The 21,186-nt window shown below is 36.3% G+C and overlaps 1 protein-coding gene and 1 long non-coding RNA gene across 2 annotated transcripts in view; both read left to right on the top strand.

Annotated features, from left to right (window-relative positions):
• LOC125675767 (titin-like) overlaps positions 1 to 21,186 on the top strand; it is a 249,910-nt gene that overhangs the window by 10,350 nt on the left and 218,374 nt on the right. The window lies entirely within an intron of this gene.
• LOC130053326 (uncharacterized) lies at positions 337 to 3,659 on the top strand. The gene is made up of 2 exons (XR_008801882.1): positions 337 to 997; positions 3,297 to 3,659. It is a non-coding gene; the product is annotated as an uncharacterized LOC130053326 (long non-coding RNA).

Raw genomic sequence — 21,186 nt, 5'->3', positions numbered from 1 at the left:
TTTAAATAACCAACAGTGTCGTGGCCTTTTCAGTGCTTTTATATATATATATATATATATATATATATATATATTTATATATGTGTGTGTGTGTATATGTATATGTATATATATATATATATATATATATATAAAGCACTAAATAATCACAACTAGGTACTGAAAATTTTCGCCCCAGCCCGGGGTCGAACCAGCGACGTACGGCACCCACCGCCTAGCAAGATTGTCAAACCAGTGCGTAAGTCCACTCGGCCACAACGACTTCCCTAAAACGGAAGCTTTGTTATGCACCTAAAGCGCTGCCTATATACATTGATGCAATCCCACACAGTCGCTGTGTCATTCAGTGTTTAAGATATTTTATAAGGAGAGTGGATCTCTCGATGCAATTGTATAGAATATTTAATATATATATATATATATATATATATATATATACTCGAAAATCCAACGTAAAGTCGACACTCGATTTTCACCACACTAATGTCGACACGATACATTTTAGGCATTTTCCAGTAAATACAAGTTAAAATAGTATGAGAAATGATTTGATTGATGTTTATTAGCGTAAATAAAGACATATCTTTTACACAAAATATGATAGCAGATATAATTAAGAAATTTGGAGGGTCGTGTCGACTTTATCCTCTTATATAGTGTCGACTTTATCCTTTTTGATGCCAAAGTCGACATCAAAAATGTATATATTTTATAAAGGGAAATTACTTTTCAAGTCTTATTTGACTATTTGCTAAAATATGTAGGTCAGTGCATTATTTGTGTGAATAACAGTCGTTTTATATTTGGGAAACAAATAAGAATCCTAATACCCTTTATTCTGAATTTAAAAAATAGTTATAGATCTTGATTTGCATTTTACTCAAATATTCACGGTGATCTAAATATAGATATAGAGTTGTCTCGCATCTGTGGAAATCCCCGACGTACTTTCGTTTTGGAGTATATATATAGATATCAAATCAACATGCAAGAATCGGTGTGTAGACTATTCTGTTCTAAATAATCGTGACGATAATTCATCAATTACTTGTTTTGCTCATTTGTTGATTTCATAGTCGTTTTTTTTTACAACGCTAACGATCCTATTCAGTTTCAAAATACCCAAATTTTATGTATATCGATCAATGTTATTATTTTACAGCACAATGTATACGCTATCCAAAAACCTAGAGTTCTTGTGATCATTATGAATACATATGTAGAAAAGATGTCAGTACCGAATAAGAATATTCTCCATCAATAAGTAGCATAGACTGATCGTACGAATTCATACATGTCAATAATGACTCTAGCGCCAACAGCACTCTTGAAATCGAGATTTATGGTTTGCCCTAGATATTTTTGTATGTATATTTGTGCGTGTGTATACAGTACATGTTTATACCGAATATCGTTTTATTGTTGTATTCTTTCAACTGTTGATAAGATATATTTGTAGACTTTTGTATAAAAAACCTAAATTTTGAAATTCTAATTTTCTTAAAGTCTGAAACGGTTTGATGATTTTTAAATGCGTTCAATTCAAGGATATAAAGTACACAAAACCATAATGTGTAAATTAAACTGAGGACGTATTTAGTACCCTACGTCAATCTGCAAAATAAATCTATAGATAAAAAAACCCACCTTAGAATTGAAAAAAAAAATCAAATGAATAAATAAATAGATAAATAAAGAGTTGTCATTTACATGTACTTGAATAAAATCATTACATAGTTCATGGTCTCAAGACAGGAGCGGAGAATTCTTCTCAAAACAGATGCGGGTTAGAAATTTATGTTTTAAAGGCGATCTGTGTTTATTGGAGCTGTGAATATGAGCGGCGAATATCCGTTTATCTTTGCCAGAAGTGGTGATTCAGCATACCTACATGTATACAGATATCTACTCAAGCACAGAGTTGTGTTTGTGGAGGGTTCGATACCTGTATATCTGACATTAAGCAGTTTCAGTTTCTTTATTTCCGTGAGCCATATAGCTCATTGAATTCACATACACATACATATACAGGCCCGTACCGAGGGGGTGGGGGGGGGGGGGGGGGGGGGGGTGCGGGGGTGCAAACGCACCCCCTGTGAAAACCATTAAGCACTATTAAAGTCGGCTGTGTAAATCATCAAGCACTATTAAAGTCAAATATTTTCTAAAATCCTTAGCTTTTACTTTCACAGTAAGGAATATCACGAAATAAATTCAATACATATTGCCTATGCGATGACCAATTTTAGTATGTTTCCCCTTTCATATTTATGAGTATTAAATAAGTAAATAAAAAGCAAAAATTGCATCCAGGATAGAGCATTTTTACCCTGATTTTACTCTATTTCGCTTCTGCTTCCGGGGGGCTTCGCCCCCCAGGATCCCCCACCGGGCTTCGCCCTGGACCCGCTTGGGGGCCTTAAGCGGCCCCAAACCGCTCGCCGTAAATTTATGCACCCCCCATTGAAAAAGTCTGGGTACGGGCCTGATATATATATATATACACAGGCAGTACAGTAGATATAAAGATATAATACATACAGGAACAGTATATGGAGAGTGCAGAAACTTACATAACGTTATACACTTAATGTCATTGGATAAATTTAAGTTATATATAAACATAGTCTATATATATATTACAGGTATTCATAGAAGTCCTCACAATAACTGTGACTTAACATCTACCCCACAAACAAGTTAACCCTTTTCCACGTACTCCACGTATGCATATTTTTCTTAGACCTTGTATGGAAAGCAGTTGATAAAATCTGCCAACATCACAAACACTCAATTATTTTTTTTTTCAAAATAGATTTAGTATACTCTACCATCTCATCTTTTTCGTCAGAATCAAGTCGGTTTCGGAAATTGCCATGACGTGAAGAAGTGATCTAATTCGTAGTTGTATATTTCTGAGTCGTCGTAAAATAGGAATAAAGTACATGTACTTGTTTACATGGGAACATGAAGGATAACTTCCTCTGTCTCAAAATGTTCATTGAATATAAAAACTTAACGCCTCGACTTTTTTATTGCAAAGCAACATTTCCCGACCTCTGAGGTTATCATACAAAATCCACGAAAACGCGTGCTTTATTTAATTATACATTTATCGGAAATATAATTTCAATTCATGAGCATATGAATTAACTCGTGATTATGTTAAAATTACTTTACTTTAAATATTATTTGTACTTGTCTTGAATGATTTTACACTTAATTTTCAATTATAGGGGTAGTGGTTAATATGCATTAATTTGACTATTCATTTCAAATTCACTTTCATACTGTAGCAACAGCAAAGATTATGTCTGCCAAAAGTGCCAATAGTTCCATTTTAACGGGATTCAGCAACTAGAAGAATGCCACTCCAAAGATCCGAAAACGCTAAGATATCAATTGTGATTATGGAAATCCCTCGAGAAACCAAGAACATTCATTTGGTAAATATGTTCAGCCGCTGAACCACATTGCTGATTCTGCACACTAACAGGGAGGCTACAGATGTGTTGAACCTTTCTGCTATCGTCAAAGACGGTGTGTCAGTCAGGAGTCAAACAAATTCAACGACTAAAACAATAAACTCCTTAAATTTTGGAACTGATGATAATTGCTATACATGTTAATGTCTACCAAATTAAATCATATCAAAACTATTTGTGCTACTTTGCTACAATGTGTGTGTATTGTGAGAGGGATGCACAAAATGTGTCTGTAAATTTTGAGAGTGATGCACTGATTGTATGGGTATATTGTGAATGTGATACACTGAGTGTGTCTGTGTGTGTACATTGTTAAAATTCTTCACATCACTCTCCTTACATCATTCTCTCTATATATACACACTCAGTATATCATGTTCTCTCCCCAAAAACATACCATCTCACTTGGATCACCTCGGCCAACATATACAGTGACGTCAGTCTTTTCCATGATATAACACTGCCAATGTTTGTAACTGTTTTTCTTTGAGAATTATGGGGTTTTGTTTCTCTAAGTCAAACTCGATAAATACATTTTAAAAACACTACTTTCTAAAGGCGACAATTTTTCTGGGAGGGTAAATAGATGGCCCCATTACAAATGTTAGGTATAGCTATATATCAATTCACGTCATACATCCGAGGTTAGATGCAGGGTACCGAGATCTGCCAAAGTTTGTCGAATGACACTCTATAAACACACTTTCTACATCATTCTCTCTCCTTATAAACACACTCTGTACATCATTCTCTCTCCCTATAAACACACTCTGCACATCATTCTCTCTTCATATAAACACACTCTGCACATCATTCTCTCTCCCTATAAACACACTCTGTACACCATTCTCTCTCCCTATAAACATACTCTGTACATCATTCTCTCTTCCTATAAACATCCACTCTAAATCATTCTCTCTCCCAATAAACACACTTTATACATTATACTCTCTCTATTAATGCACTGAACATCATTTTTTAACCCATAACCACACTCTGTTCATTATTCTCTTTCCCTATAAACACAATCTCTATATGTAAGGTGAAGATAACGAACAGTGATCAATTCTCTCTCCCTACAAACACACTCTGTTCATCATTCTCTCACCCTATAAACACACTCTGTACATCATTCTCTCTCCCTATAAACACACTCTGTACATCATTCTCTCTCCCTATAAACACTGTCCCTACATCATGCTCACTCCCTATAAATACACTCTATACATTATTCTCTCTCCCTATAAACACACTCTGTACATCATTCTCTCTGCCTATAAACACACTCTGTACATTGTTCTCTCTTCCTATAAACACACGGTGTACATCATTCTCTCTCTCCCTATCAACACCAACTGTACGTCATTCTCTTCCCCTGTAAACACACTCTGTACATCATTCTCTCTCCCTAAAAACATCCACTCTACATCATTCTCTCTTCCAATAAACACACTTCATACATCATTCTCTCTCTAGTAATGCACTGCATATCATTCTTTCTACGCAAAATACACACTGTTCATCATTCTCTTTTCCTATAAACACACTTTCTCCATCATTCCCTCTCCCTATAAACACACTCTGTTCATCATCTTCTCTCTATAAACACTCTATCCATCATTATCTCTCCATATAAGCACACTTTGTATATCATTCACCCTCCCTATAAATACATTCTGAACATCATTCTCTCTCCAAATAAATGATCTGTTTTTTATTCTCTCTCCTCCCCCCATAAAAACACTCTGCTCACCATTCTCTCTACCTGTAAATACTGTCTTTTCATCATTCTCTCCTCTATAAACACTCTCTCTGTACCCAATTCTCTCTCTATAAATACTCTCTACACCATTCTCTTTCCTTATAAACACACTCTGTACATCATTCTCTCTCCTTATCAAAACACTCTGTTCATCATTTTTAGAATATCCCTATAAAGAAACTCTGAACATCATCCTTTCTCTATGAATGCACTGAACATCATTCTCTATCCCTATCGACACACTCTGTTCATCATTTTATCTCCCTATCAACACACTCTGTACATCATTCTCTCTCCCTATAAACACACTCTGTATATTGTTCTATCTCCCTAAAAACACTCTGTACATCACTCTCCCTCCCTATAAACAAACTCTGTACACCATTCTCTCTCCTTATAAACATACACTGTTCATCATTCTCTCTCCCTATGAACACACTTCATACAGCATCCTCTCTCTATTAATGCATTGAACATAATTCTTTCTATCCAAAAACACACTCTGTTCATCATTCTCTTTCCCTATAAACAAACTCTCCATCATTCTCTCTCTCTATAAATACACTCTCTCCATCATTCTCTCTCCCCATAAACACACTCTGTTCATCATTACCGTACATCATTTTCTCTCTTTATAATGACACTCTCTTCATCATTCTCTCTTCCTATAAATACACTCTGTTCATTATTCTCTCCCCTATAAATACTCTCTCTGTACGTAATTCTCTCTACACAATCCTCTCTCCTTATAAACATTCTCTGTTCATCATTCTCTCTCCCTATAAACACACTCTGTACATCATTCTCTCTCACTACGAACACACTCTGTACATCATTTTCTCTCCCTATAAACACACTCTGTACATCATTCTCTCTCCCTACAAACACACTCTGTACATCATTTTCTCTCCCTATAAACATACTCTGTTCATCATCTTCTCTCTATAAACACTCTGTTCATCCTTATCTCTCCCTATAAACACACTTTGCATATCATTCACCCTCCCTATAAATACATTCTGAACATCATTCTCTCTCCAAATAAATCATATGTTCATTATTCTCCCCCACCCCCCATAAAAACACTCTGCTCATCCTTCTCTCTCCCTGTCAATACTGTCTTTTCAGCATTCTCTCCCCTATAAACACTCTCTCTGTTCCCAATTATCTCTCTATAAATACTCTCTACGCCATTCTCTTTCCTTATAAACACACTCTGTACATCATTCTCTCTCCTTATAAAAACACTCTGTTCATGATTCTATCTCCCTATAAAGAAACTCTGAACATCATTCTTTATGAATGCACTGAACATCATTCTCTATCTCTATCGATACACGCTGTTCGTCATTCTCTCTCCCTATAAACACACTCTGTACATCATTCTAACTCCCTATAAACACACTCTATACATTGTTCTCTCACCCTAAAAACACACTCTGTACATCATTCTCTCTTCCTATAAACATACTCTGTACACCACTTTCTCTCCCCTTTAAAAACACTGTTCATCATTCTCTCTCACCATAAACACATTCTGTACATCATTCTCTCTCCCTATAAACACTGTCTCTACATCATGTTCACTCCCTATAAATGCACTCTCTACATCATTATATCTCCCTATAAACAAACACTGTACATCATTCTCTCTCCCTATAAACACACTCTGTACATCATTCTTTCTCCCTATAAACACACTCTGTACATTCTTCTCTCACCCTAAAACACACTCTGTACATCATTCTATCTCCCTATAAACACACTCTATACATTGTTCTCTCACCCTATAAACACACTTTGTACACCACTCTCTCTCCCCTATAAACACACTCTGTTCATCATTCTCTCTCTCCATAAACACATTCTGTACATCATTCTCTCCGTCTATAAACACGGTCTCTATATCATGCTAACTCCCTATAAATACACTCTCTACATCATTTTCTCTCCCTATAAACAACCACTGTACATCATTCTCTCTCCCTATAAACACACTCTGTACATCATTCTCTCTCCCTATAAACACACTCTATACATTGTTCTATCTCCATATAAACACACTTCGTACATAACACTCTCTCTATTAATGCACTGCACATTATTCTTTCTACCCATAAACACACTCTGTTCATCATTCTCTTTCCCTATAAATATACTCTCTCCATCATTTTTTCTCCCTATAAACACACTCTGTTCATCATCTTCTCTCTATAAACACTCTGTTCATCATTATCTATCCCTATAAATACATTCTGAACATCATTCTCTCTCCAAATAAATCATATGTTCATTATTCCCCCCCCCATAAAAACACTCTGCTCATCATTCTCTCTCCCTGTCAATACTGTCTTTTCAGCATTATTTCCCCTATAAACACTCTGTTCCAAATTATCTCTCTATAAATACTCTCTACACCATTTTCTTTCCTTATAAACACACTCTGTACATCATTCTCTCTCCTTATAAAAACACTCTGCTCATGATTCTATCTCCCTATAAAGAAACTCTGAACATCATTCTTTCTCTATGAATGCACTGAACATCATTCTTTATGCATATCGACACAATCTGTTCATCATTCTCTCTCCCTATAAATACACTCTGTTCATCATTCTCTCCTTATAAATACTCTATTTTCATGACTCTCTCCCCTATAAACACTATCTGTGTACGCAATTGTCTCTATGAATACTCTCTACATAATCCTCTCTCCTTATACTCCTTATAAACACTCTCTGTTCATCATTCTCTCTTCTTATAAACACACTCTGTACATCATTCTCTATCCCTATAAACACACTCTGTACACCATTCTCTCTCCCTATAAACAAACTCTGTACACCATTCTCTCTCCCCATAAACACACTCTTTACATCATTTTCTTTCCCTATAAAGACACTCTGTATATTGTTGTCTCTCCCTATAAACACACTTTGTACATCATTCTCTCTTCCTACAAACACACTCTGTACATTGTTCTCTCTCACTATACACACACTTTGTACATCATTCTCGCTCACTATAAACACACTCTGTATATCATTCTCTTTCCTTATAAATAAACTCTGTATATTGTTCGCTCTCCTTATAAACACAACTTGTTCATCATTCTCTCTCCCTATAAACACTTTTCGTACATCATCCTCTCTCCCTATAAACACACTCTGGACACCATTCTCTCTCCCTATAAACACACTCTGTACTTCATTCCCCCTCCCTATAAACACACTCTGTATATTGATCTCTCTCCTTCTAAAAACACTCTCTACACCATTCTCTCTCCGTATAAACACAACTTGTTCATCATTCTATCTCCCTATAAACACATTTCGTACATCATCTTCTCTCTGTTAATGCATTGAATATCATTCTTTCTACCATAAAACACATTCTGTTCATCATTTTCTTTCCCTGTCAACACACTCTGTACATCATTCTCTCTCCCTATAAACACACTCTGTACATTGTTCTCTCATCCTAAAAACACACTCTGTAAATCATTCTATATCCCTATAAAAACACTCTGTACACCATTCTCTCTCCCTATAAACATACTATCTACATCATTCTCTCTCTTTATAAACACAATTTGTTCATCATTCTCTCTCCCTATAAAAACATTTCGTACATCATCCTCTCTCTGTTAATACATCGAACATCATTCTTTCTACCCCAAAACACACTATGTTCATCATTTGCTCTCCCTATAAATAGACTCTCTCCATCATTCTATCTCCCTATAAACAAACTCTATTCATCATTCTCTCCCTATAAACACACTCTGTTCATCACTCACCTTCCCTAAAAACACACTTTGTATATCATTCTCTCTCCCTATAAATACACTCTCAACATCAATGCAAGGTTAAGATAATGAACAGTGATCAATCTCTCTTGCAATAAATAATCTGTTCAATATTCTCTCCACCCATAAAACCACTCTGTACATCATTCTCCTCCTCTGTAAACACACACTGTACATCATTTTCTCTCCTTACAACAAGACTCTCTTCATCATTCTCTCTCCCAATAAATACACTCTGTTCATTATTCTCTCTTCTTATAAATACTGTATTTTCATGATTCTCTTCCTTATAAACACTCTCTGTACGTAATTCTCTCTATAAATACTCTATACACCATTCTCTCTCTGTACATCATGCTCTCTCCTTATAAACACACTCTGTACATCACTCCCTTTCCTTATAAAGACACTGTTCATAATTATATCTCCCTATCAACAAACTCTGTTCATCATTCTCTCTATATGATTGCACTCAACATCATTCTCTCTTACTATAAACACACTGTTCATCTTTCTCTCTCCCTATAAACACTCACTGTACATAATTCTCTCTCCCTATAAGCACACTCTGTACCTTATGAATAATCTGTTCATTATTCTCTCTCACCATGAAAAGACTCTGTATATCATTCTCTGCCATTATAAACACATTCTGTACATCATTTTCTCTCCCTCTAAACACCCATTGTACATAATTCTCTCTCCCTATAAACACACTCTGTACATCATTCTCTCTCCCCATAAACACACTCTGTTCATCATTCTCTCTCTATAAACACTCTGTTCATCATTATCTCTCTTTATAAAACACTCTGTACATCATTCTCTCTCCCTGTAAACACACTCTGTACATCATTCTCTCTCCCTATAAACACACCCTGTACATCATTCTCTCTCCTTATAAACACACTCTGTACATTGTTCTCTCTCCTTATAAACACACTCTGTATATCATTCTCTCTCCCTATAAACACACTCTGTATATTGTTCTCTCTTCCTATCAACACACTCTGTACATCTTTCTCTCTTCCTATAAACACACTCTGTACATCATTCTCTCTCCCCATCAACACACTCTGTACATCATTCTCTCTCCTTATAAACACATTCTCTACATCATTCTCTCTCCCTATAAACATACTTTGTACATTATTCTATCTCGCTATAAAGACACTCTGCATATCATTCTCTCTCCCTATAAACACACTCTGTATACCATTCTCTCTCCTTATAAACACAACTTGTTCATCATTCTCTCTCCTTATAAACACAACGTGTTCATCATTCTCTCTCCCTATAAACACACTTCGTACATCATACTCTCTCTATTAATGCATTGAGCATCATTCTTTTTACCGATAAACACACTCTGTGCATCATTCTCTTTCACTATAAACACACTCTCTCCATCATTCTCTCTCCCTATAAATTCACTCTCTTCATCATTTTCTCTCTCTATAAACACACTCTGTTCATCATTCTCTCTCTATAAACACTCTGTTTATCATTATCCCTCTTTATAAACACACTCTGTATATCATTCAATCTCCCTTATAAAGACACTTTGTATATCATTCTGTCTCCCTATGAATACACTCTGAACATCATTCTCTCTCCCATTAAATAATCTGTTCATTATTCTCTCCACCCATAAAAACACTCTGTACATCAATCTCCTCCCCTGTAAACACACTCTGTACATCATTCTCTCTCCTTATAATGACACTTCCTCCACCATTCTCTTTCCCTATAAATACAATCCTTTCATCATTTTCTCCCCTATAAACACACTCTCTCTCTATGTAATTATCTCTATAAATACTCTCTACACCATTCTCTCTCCTTACAAACACTCTCCATTCATCATTCTCTCTCCTTATAAACACACTCTGTACATCATTCTCTCTCCTTACAAATACACTGTTCATCATTCTATCTCCATTTAAACAAACTCTGTACACCATCCTCTCTCTATGAATGCACTGAACATCATTCTCTCTCCCTATAAACAAACTCTCTCCATCATTCTCTTTAACTATAAACACACTTTCTCCACCATTCTCTCTCCCAATAAATACACTCTCTCCATCATTCTTTCTTCCTATAAACACCCTATGTTCACCATTCCCTCTCTATAAACACTCAGTTCATCATTATCTCTCTTTATAAACACACTCTGTACATCATTCACCCTCCCTATACATAATCTGTTCATTATTCTCTCTTGCCATAAACAGACTCTGTACATCATTATCCACCCCTGTAAAGACACTCTGTACATCATTTTCTCTCCCTATAAGCACACTATGTTTCTATAAACACACTATGTACATCATTATCTTTCCTTATAAACACACTCTGTACATTGTTTACTCTCCCTATAAACACACTCTGTATTCATCTTCTCTCTATTAACAAACTGAACATCATTATATCTCCTTATAAACACACTCTCCATATCATTCTCTCTCTCTCCCTATAAACACACTCCTTTCATCATTCTTTCTCCCTATAAACACACTCTGTTCATCATTCTCTCTCTATAAACACTCTGTTCATCATTATATCTCCTTATAAACACACTCTGTACATCATTCTCTCTCCCTATAAACACACTCTATTCATCATTATCTCTCGTTATAAACACACTCTGTTAAATCATTCTTTCAATAAACACTCTGTTCATCATTTTCTCTATCTATAAACACACTCTGTACATCATTCTCTCTCCTTATAAACACACTCTGTACATTGTTCTTTCTCCTGATAAACACACTTTGTACATCGTTCTCTCTCAATATACACATACTCTGTAGATCATTCCCATAAACACACTTTTAACAGATCTCTCTCTCTCTCTCTCTCTCTCTCTCTCTCTCTCTCTCTCTCAACACACTCTCTTGGAAACCATTATCTTTCCCTATAGATACAGTCTTTACATTATTCTCTTTCGCTATGAACACTGTACATCATTCACTCCTCTTAAAAGCATATGTTGTACATCATTATCTCTCTATAAACACTGTGTTCATCATTATCTCCACCTGTAAACACACTCTGTACATCATTCTTCCTCACTATAAAACACACTCTGTACATCATTCTTCATCCCTATAAACATACTCTATACATCATTCTCTCTCCTTATAAACACACTCTATACATAATGCTCTCTCCATATAAACACACTCTATACATCATACTATCCCGTGGGAATCCAGGTTAGAATAGGTCTTCAGTACCCCTTGCTTGTCGTAGAAGGCGACTAAATGGGGCAGTCCTTCGGATGAGATGGCAAAAACCGAGGTCCTGTGTCACAGCAAGTGTGGCATGATAAAGATCCCTCCCTGCTCAAAGGCCATAAGCGCCGAGCATAGGCCTAAATTTTGCAGCCCTTCACTGGCAGTGGTGACATCTCCATATGAGTGAAACTTTCTCGAGAGGGACGTTAAACAATATTCAATCAATCAATCAATATATATCATACTCTCTCCATCATACTCTCTCCATATATCACACTCACTATACAAACACTGTACATCATACTCACTATACATATACTAAACATCACACTCACTATACACACTTGGTACTTCATTCTCACTATACACATACTCCGTGCATCACTTTCACTATACACACACTCTGTAGATCACAATCACTATACACATATTCTGCACATGAAGCTAACTATAAACACACTCTATACATCTCTCTCACACACTCTGCACATCAATCTCACTGTGCACACTATCTGTATATAACTCTCACTATACACACACTCAGTACATCACACTTACTATAAACACTCTCAGTACATCACACTAACTGTACACACAATTTAAACATCACACTCACTATACACACACTCCAATCATCACACTCACAATAAACACACTGTACATCAAACTCACAATACACACACTCTGTACATCACTCTCACTATCACAATACACACACTATGTATATCACTGTCAATGTACACACACGCTATACATCTCTCTCACAATACACACGCTCTGCACATCAAACTCATTATACACACACTCCGTACATCACTCTCTGCACATCACACAATCTAAATATCACATTAACCATACACACACTCCATACATCAAACTCATTATACACACACTCTGTACATCTCAGAATGCACACACTCTGCACATCAAACCTACATCAAACCTACAATACACACACTCTGCATGTAAATCACACTCACGATAATCCCATGGAGATCCAGGTTAGATTAGGTCCTCGGTATCCCCTTGCTTGCTGGAAAGGCGACTAAATGGGGCGGTCCTTCGGATGAGACTGCAAAACCGAGATCCTGTGACACAGCAGGTGTGGCACTGTAAAGATCTACCCCTGCTCAATGGCTATACCTTTATTCAACGACTGTATATTTTTCAATTATAACACGATTCCTACTTTCGATTTCAGTCTAGCATGACTATTCTGGGAATGATCTCCCTAACACTTTCATTTTAAAACACACGGGTACATGTAATAGTTCGGCTGTGATCTTGTTTAGTTATAACATAAAAGCTAACTTTGAATTAAATTTACGCGGATTTATTTTCCGTGATTTGGAAATCGTCGCAAACAAAGTGGAAATTGAATACACGCGGAAAAAATCTTATATACGGTATACACACTCTGCACATCAAACTCACTATACACACACTCTGATAAACACTCTCACTATACACACACTCTGCACATCAAACTCACTATACACACACTCTGTCAAACACTCTCACTATACACACACTCTGCACATCAAACTCACTATACCCACACTCTGTCCATCACGCTAACAATACACACACTCTGCACATGAAACTCACTATACACAGATTCTGTACATCAACCTCACTATACAAACACTCTGTTCATCAACCTCACTATACACACACTCTGCACATCACACTCACTGTACACACACTCTGCACATCACACTCACTGTACACACACTCTGCACATCAAACTCACTATACACACACTCTGCACATCAAACTCACTATACACACACTCTGCACATCAAACTCACTATACACACACTCTGTACATCACTCTCACTATACACACACTCTGTACATCAAAATCACTAAACACACTCAGTACATCACTCTCACTATACATACACTTCAAACATCACCCTCACTATACATACATTCTGTACATCACTTTAACAATGCACACACTCTGTACACCATTCACATTATACACACACTCTGTATATCACAAATCCCATACAACACACTATACACACGTTCAGTACAGCAAACTCTTTATAATCACACTTACAATATACACACTCGGTACATCTCTCTCACTATACAAAACGCTGTGCACATCAAACTCACAATGCACACAATCTGTAAATCACACTCACTATACACACACTCTACACATCACTCTAACAATACACAGACTAATACTAAACAGTAAACTCACAATACACACTCCAAGCATACACACCTCAGTATACAAACTTTCTGTACGTCTCTCATAGTACACACATTCTATTCATCACACTAACTATACACACACTCTAAAGATCACACTCACAATAAACACCGTCTGTACATCAGTTTAACTATACACACACTAAACATCAAACTCACTATACAAGCATACTCAGTTCATCACTCACACTAAATACACCCTGCACATCAAACTCATTATACAAACATACTCTGTACATCACTCTCACAATACAAACACTAAACATCAAACTCACTATACGCACTGTGTACATCAAACTCATTATATACACACTCTGCACATGAAATTCACTATACAGACACTATATACATCACACTCACTATACACACTCTGCACATCTCTCACTATAAATTTAATCTATACACACACTCTTCACATCACACTCACAATACACACACTCTTCACATCACACTCACTATACACACTCTGCACATCTCTCACTATAAATTTAATCTATACACACACTCTTCACATCACACTCACTATACACACACTCTTCACATCACACTCACTATACACACTCTGCACATCACACTCACTATACAAACTCTGCACATCTCTCTCTATGAATATACTCTGCACACCACACTCACTAAACACATACTTTTCAAACTCACTATATAAAAACTCTGCACATCACACTCAATATATACAAACTCTGTACATCACTCTCACTATACACACACTCTGTACATAACTCTCACAATGCACACACTCTAAACATCAAACTCACTATACACACACTCTGTACATCATACTTACAATATACTTGCTCTGTACATCCATTTCATAATATACACACTATGTACATCAGACTCACTATGCACACTCCATTCTTCACACTCTGCACATGAAATTCACTTTATACACACACTCTGCAAATAACCATGAATATAAACACACTCTGTACATAACTTCCACTATATGCTCATTAATAGATCACACTCACTATACACTCACTCTGTACATCACACCCACTATACAAACCTCATACATAACTCTCACTATACACACACTCTGTACATCACACTCACTATACACACACTGTGTAAATCACACTTACAATATACATGTTCTGTATATCACTCTCAGTATACACACACTCTGTACATCAGTCTCAGTATACACACACTCTGTATATCACTCTCAGTATACACACACTCTGTACATCAGTCTCAGTATACACACACTCTGTATATCACTCTCAGTATACAAACACTCTGTACATCACTCTCACAATGCACAGAGAGTATTGTGATACATACACTTCAAACATCACCCTCACTATACATACATTCTGTACATCACTTTAACAATGCACACACTCTGTACACCATTCACATTATACACACACACTGTATATCACAAATTCCATACAACACACTATACACATGTTGAGTACAGCAAACTCTTTATAATCACACTTACAATATACACACTCGGTACATCTCTCTCACTATACAAAACGTTGTGCACATCAAACTCACAATGCACACAATCTGTAAATCACACTCACTAAAAAACACACTCTGCACATCACTCTAACAATACACAGACTAATACTAAACAGTAAACTCACAATACACACTCCAAGCATACACACCTCAGTATACAAACTTTCTGTACGTCTCTCATAGTACACACATTCTATTCATCACACTAACTATACACACACTCTAAAGATCACACTCACAATAAACACCGTCTGTACATCAGTTTAACTATACACACACTAAACATCAAACTCACTATACAAGCATACTCAGTTCATCACTCACACTAAATACACCCTGCACATCAAACTCATTATACAAACATACTCTGTACATCACTCTCACAATACACACACTAAACATCAAACTCACTATACACACTGTGTACATCAAACTCATTATATACACACTCTGCACATGAAATTCACTATACAGACACTATGTACATCACACTCACTATACACACTCTGCACATCTCTCACTATAAATTTAATCTATACACACACTCTTCACATCACACTCACAATACACACACTCTTCACATCACACTCACTATACACACTCTGCACATCTCTCACTATAAATTTAATCTATACACACACTCTTCACATCACACTCACTATACACACACTCTTCACATCACACTCACTATACACACTCTGCACATCTCTCGCTATAAATTTAATCTATACACATACCCTTCACATCACACTCACTATACACACACTCTTCACATCACACTCACTATACAAACTCTGCACATCTCTCTCTATGAATATTCTCTGCACACCACACTCACTAAACACATACTTTTCAAACTCACTATATAAAAACTCTGCACATCACACTCAATATATACAAACTCTGTACATCACTCTCACTATACACACACTCTGTACATAACTCTCACAATGCACACACTCTAAACATCAAACTCACTATACACACACTCTGTACATCATACTTACAATATACTTGCTCTGTACATCCCTTTCATAATATACACACTATGTACATCAGACTCACTATGCACACTCCATTCTTCACACTCTGCACATGAAATTCACTTTATACACACACTCTGCAAATAACCATGAATATACACACACTCTGTACATAACTTCCACTATATGCTCATTAATAGATCACACTCACTATACACTCACTCTGTACATCACACCCACTATACAAACCTCATACATAACTCTCACTATACACACACTCTGTACATCACACTCACTATACACACACTGTGTAAATCACACTTACAATATACATGTTCTGTATATCACTCTCAGTATACACACACTCTGTACATCAGTCTCAGTATACACACACTCTATATATCACTCTCAGTATACAAACACTCTGTACATCACTCTCAGTATACACACACTCTGTATATCACTCTCAGTATACAAACACTCTGTACATCACTCTCACAATGCACAGAGAGTATTGTGATACATACACTTCAAACATCACCCTCACTATACATACATTCTGTACATCACTTTAACAATGCACACACTCTGTACACCATTCACATTATACACACACACTGTATATCACAAATTCCATACAACACACTATACACACGTTCAGTACAGCAAACTCTTTATAATCACACTTACAATATACACACTCGGTACATCTCTCTCACTATACAAAACGCTGTGCACATCAAACTCACAATGCACACAATCTGTAAATCACACTCACTAAAAAACACACTCTGCACATCACTCTAACAATACACAGACTAATACTAAACAGTAAACTCACAATACACACTCCAAGCATACACACCTCAGTATACAAACTTTCTGTATGTCTCTCATAGTACACACATTCTATTCATCACACTAACTATACACACACTCTAAAGATCACACTCACAATAAACACCGTCTGTACATCAGTTTAACTATACACACACTAAACATCAAACTCACTATACAAGCATACTCAGTTCATCACTCACACTAAATACACCCTGCACATCAAACTCATTATACAAACATACTCTGTACATCACTCTCACAATACACACACTAAACATCAAACTCACTATACACACTGTGTACATCAAACTCATTATATACACACTCTGCACATGAAATTCACTATACAGACACTATGTACATCACACTCACTATACACACTCTGCACATCTCTCACTATAAATTTAATCTATACACACACTCTTCACATCACACTCACAATACACACACTCTTCACATCACACTCACTATACACACTCTGCACATCTCTCACTATAAATTTAATCTATACACACACTCTTCACATCACACTCACTATACACACACTCATCACATCACACTCACTATACAAACTCTGCACATCTCTCTCTATGAATATACTCTGCACACCACACTCACTAAACACATACTTTTCAAACTCACTATATAAAAACTCTGCACATCACACTCAATATATACAAACTCTGTACATCACTCTCACTATACACACACTCTGTACATAACTCTCACAATGCACACACTCTAAACATCAAACTCACTATACACACACTCTGTACATCATACTTACAATATACTTGCTCTGTACATCCCTTTCATAATATACACACTATGTACATCAGACTCACTATGCACACTCCATTCTTCACACTCTGCACATGAAATTCACTTTATACACACACTCTGCAAATAACCATGAATATACACACACTCTGTACATAACTTCCACTATATGCTCATTAATAGATCACACTCACTATACACTCACTCTGTACATCACACCCACTATACAAACCTCATACATAACTCTCACTATACACACACTCTGTACATCACACTCACTATACACACACTGTGTAAATCACACTTACAATATACATGTTCTGTATATCACTCTCAGTATACACACACTCTGTACATCAGTCTCAGTATACACACACTCTATATATCACTCTCAGTATACAAACACTCTGTACATCACTCTCAGTATACACACACTCTGTATATCACTCTCAGTATACAAACACTCTGTACATCACTCTCACAATGCACAGAGAGTATTGTGATACATACACTTCAAACATCACCCTCACTATACATACATTCTGTACATCACTTTAACAATGCACACACTCTGTACACCATTCACATTATACACACACACTGTATATCACAAATTCCATACAACACACTATACACACGTTCAGTACAGCAAACTCTTTATAATCACACTTACAATATACACACTCGGTACATCTCTCTCACTATACAAAACGCTGTGCACATCAAACTCACAATGCACACAATCTGTAAATCACACTCACTAAAAAACACACTCTGCACATCACTCTAACAATACACAGACTAATACTAAACAGTAAACTCACAATACACACTCCAAGCATACACACCTCAGTATACAAACTTTCTGTATGTCTCTCATAGTACACACATTCTATTCATCACACTAACTATACACACACTCTAAAGATCACACTCACAATAAACACCGTCTGTACATCAGTTTAACTATACACACACTAAACATCAAACTCACTATACAAGCATACTCAGTTCATCACTCACACTAAATACACCCTGCACATCAAACTCATTATACAAACATACTCTGTACATCACTCTCACAATACACACACTAAACATCAAACTCACTATACACACTGTGTACATCAAACTCATTATATACACACTCTGCACATGAAATTCACTATACAGACACTATGTACATCACACTCACTATACACACTCTGCACATCTCTCACTATAAATTTAATCTATACACACACTCTTCACATCACACTCACAATACACACACTCTTCACATCACACTCACTATACACACTCTGCACATCTCTCACTATAAATTTAATCTATACACACACTCTTCACATCACACTCACTATACACACACTCTTCACATCACACTCACTATACACACTCTGCACATCTCTCGCTATAAATTTAATCTATACACATACTCTTCACATCACACTCACTATACACACTCTGCACATCACACTCACTATACAAACTCTGCACATCTCTCTCTATGAATATACTCTGCACACCACACTCACTAAACACATACTTTTCAAACTCACTATATAAAAACTCTGCACATCACACTCAATATATACAAACTCTGTACATCACTCTCACTATACACACACTCTGTACATAACTCTCACAATGCACACACTCTAAACATCAAACTCACTATACACACACTCTGTACATCATACTTACAATATACTTGCTCTGTACATCCATTTCATAATATACACACTATGTACATCAGACTCACTATGCACACTCCATTCTTCACACTCTGCACATGAAATTCACTTTATACACACACTCTGCAAATAACCATGAATATAAACACACTCTGTACATAACTTCCACTATATGCTCATTAATAGATCACACTCACTATACACTCACTCTGTACATCACACCCACTATACAAACCTCATACATAACTCTCACTATACACACACTCTATACATCACACTCACTATACACACACTGTGTAAATCACACTTACAATATACATGTTCTGTATATCACTCTCAGTATACACACACTCTGTACATCAGTCTCAGTATACACACACTCTGTATATCACTCTCAGTATACAAACACTCTGTACATCACTCTCACAATGCACAGAGAGTATTGTGATACATACACTTCAAACATCACCCTCACTATACATACATTCTGTACATCACTTTGACAATGCACACACTCTGTACACCATTCACATTATACACACACACTGTATATCACAAATTCCATACAACACACTATACACACGTTCAGTACAGCAAACTCTTTATAATCACACTTACAATATACACACTCGGTACATCTCTCTCACTATACAAAACGCTGTGCACTTCAAACTCACAATGCACACAATCTGTAAATCACACTCACTAAAAAACACACTCTGCACATCACTCTAACAATACACAGACTAATACTAAACAGTAAACTCACAATACACACTCCAAGCATACACACCTCAGTATACAAACTTTCTGTATGTCTCTCATAGTACACACATTCTATTCATCACACTAACTATACACACACTCTA

This window comes from Ostrea edulis, chromosome 3 (assembly GCF_947568905.1).
Source record: "Ostrea edulis chromosome 3, xbOstEdul1.1, whole genome shotgun sequence".
Taxonomy (NCBI): domain Eukaryota; kingdom Metazoa; phylum Mollusca; class Bivalvia; order Ostreida; family Ostreidae; genus Ostrea; species Ostrea edulis.
Note: the sequence above shows the minus strand (reverse complement) of the source record. Positions and strands in the feature narration are given on the sequence as shown.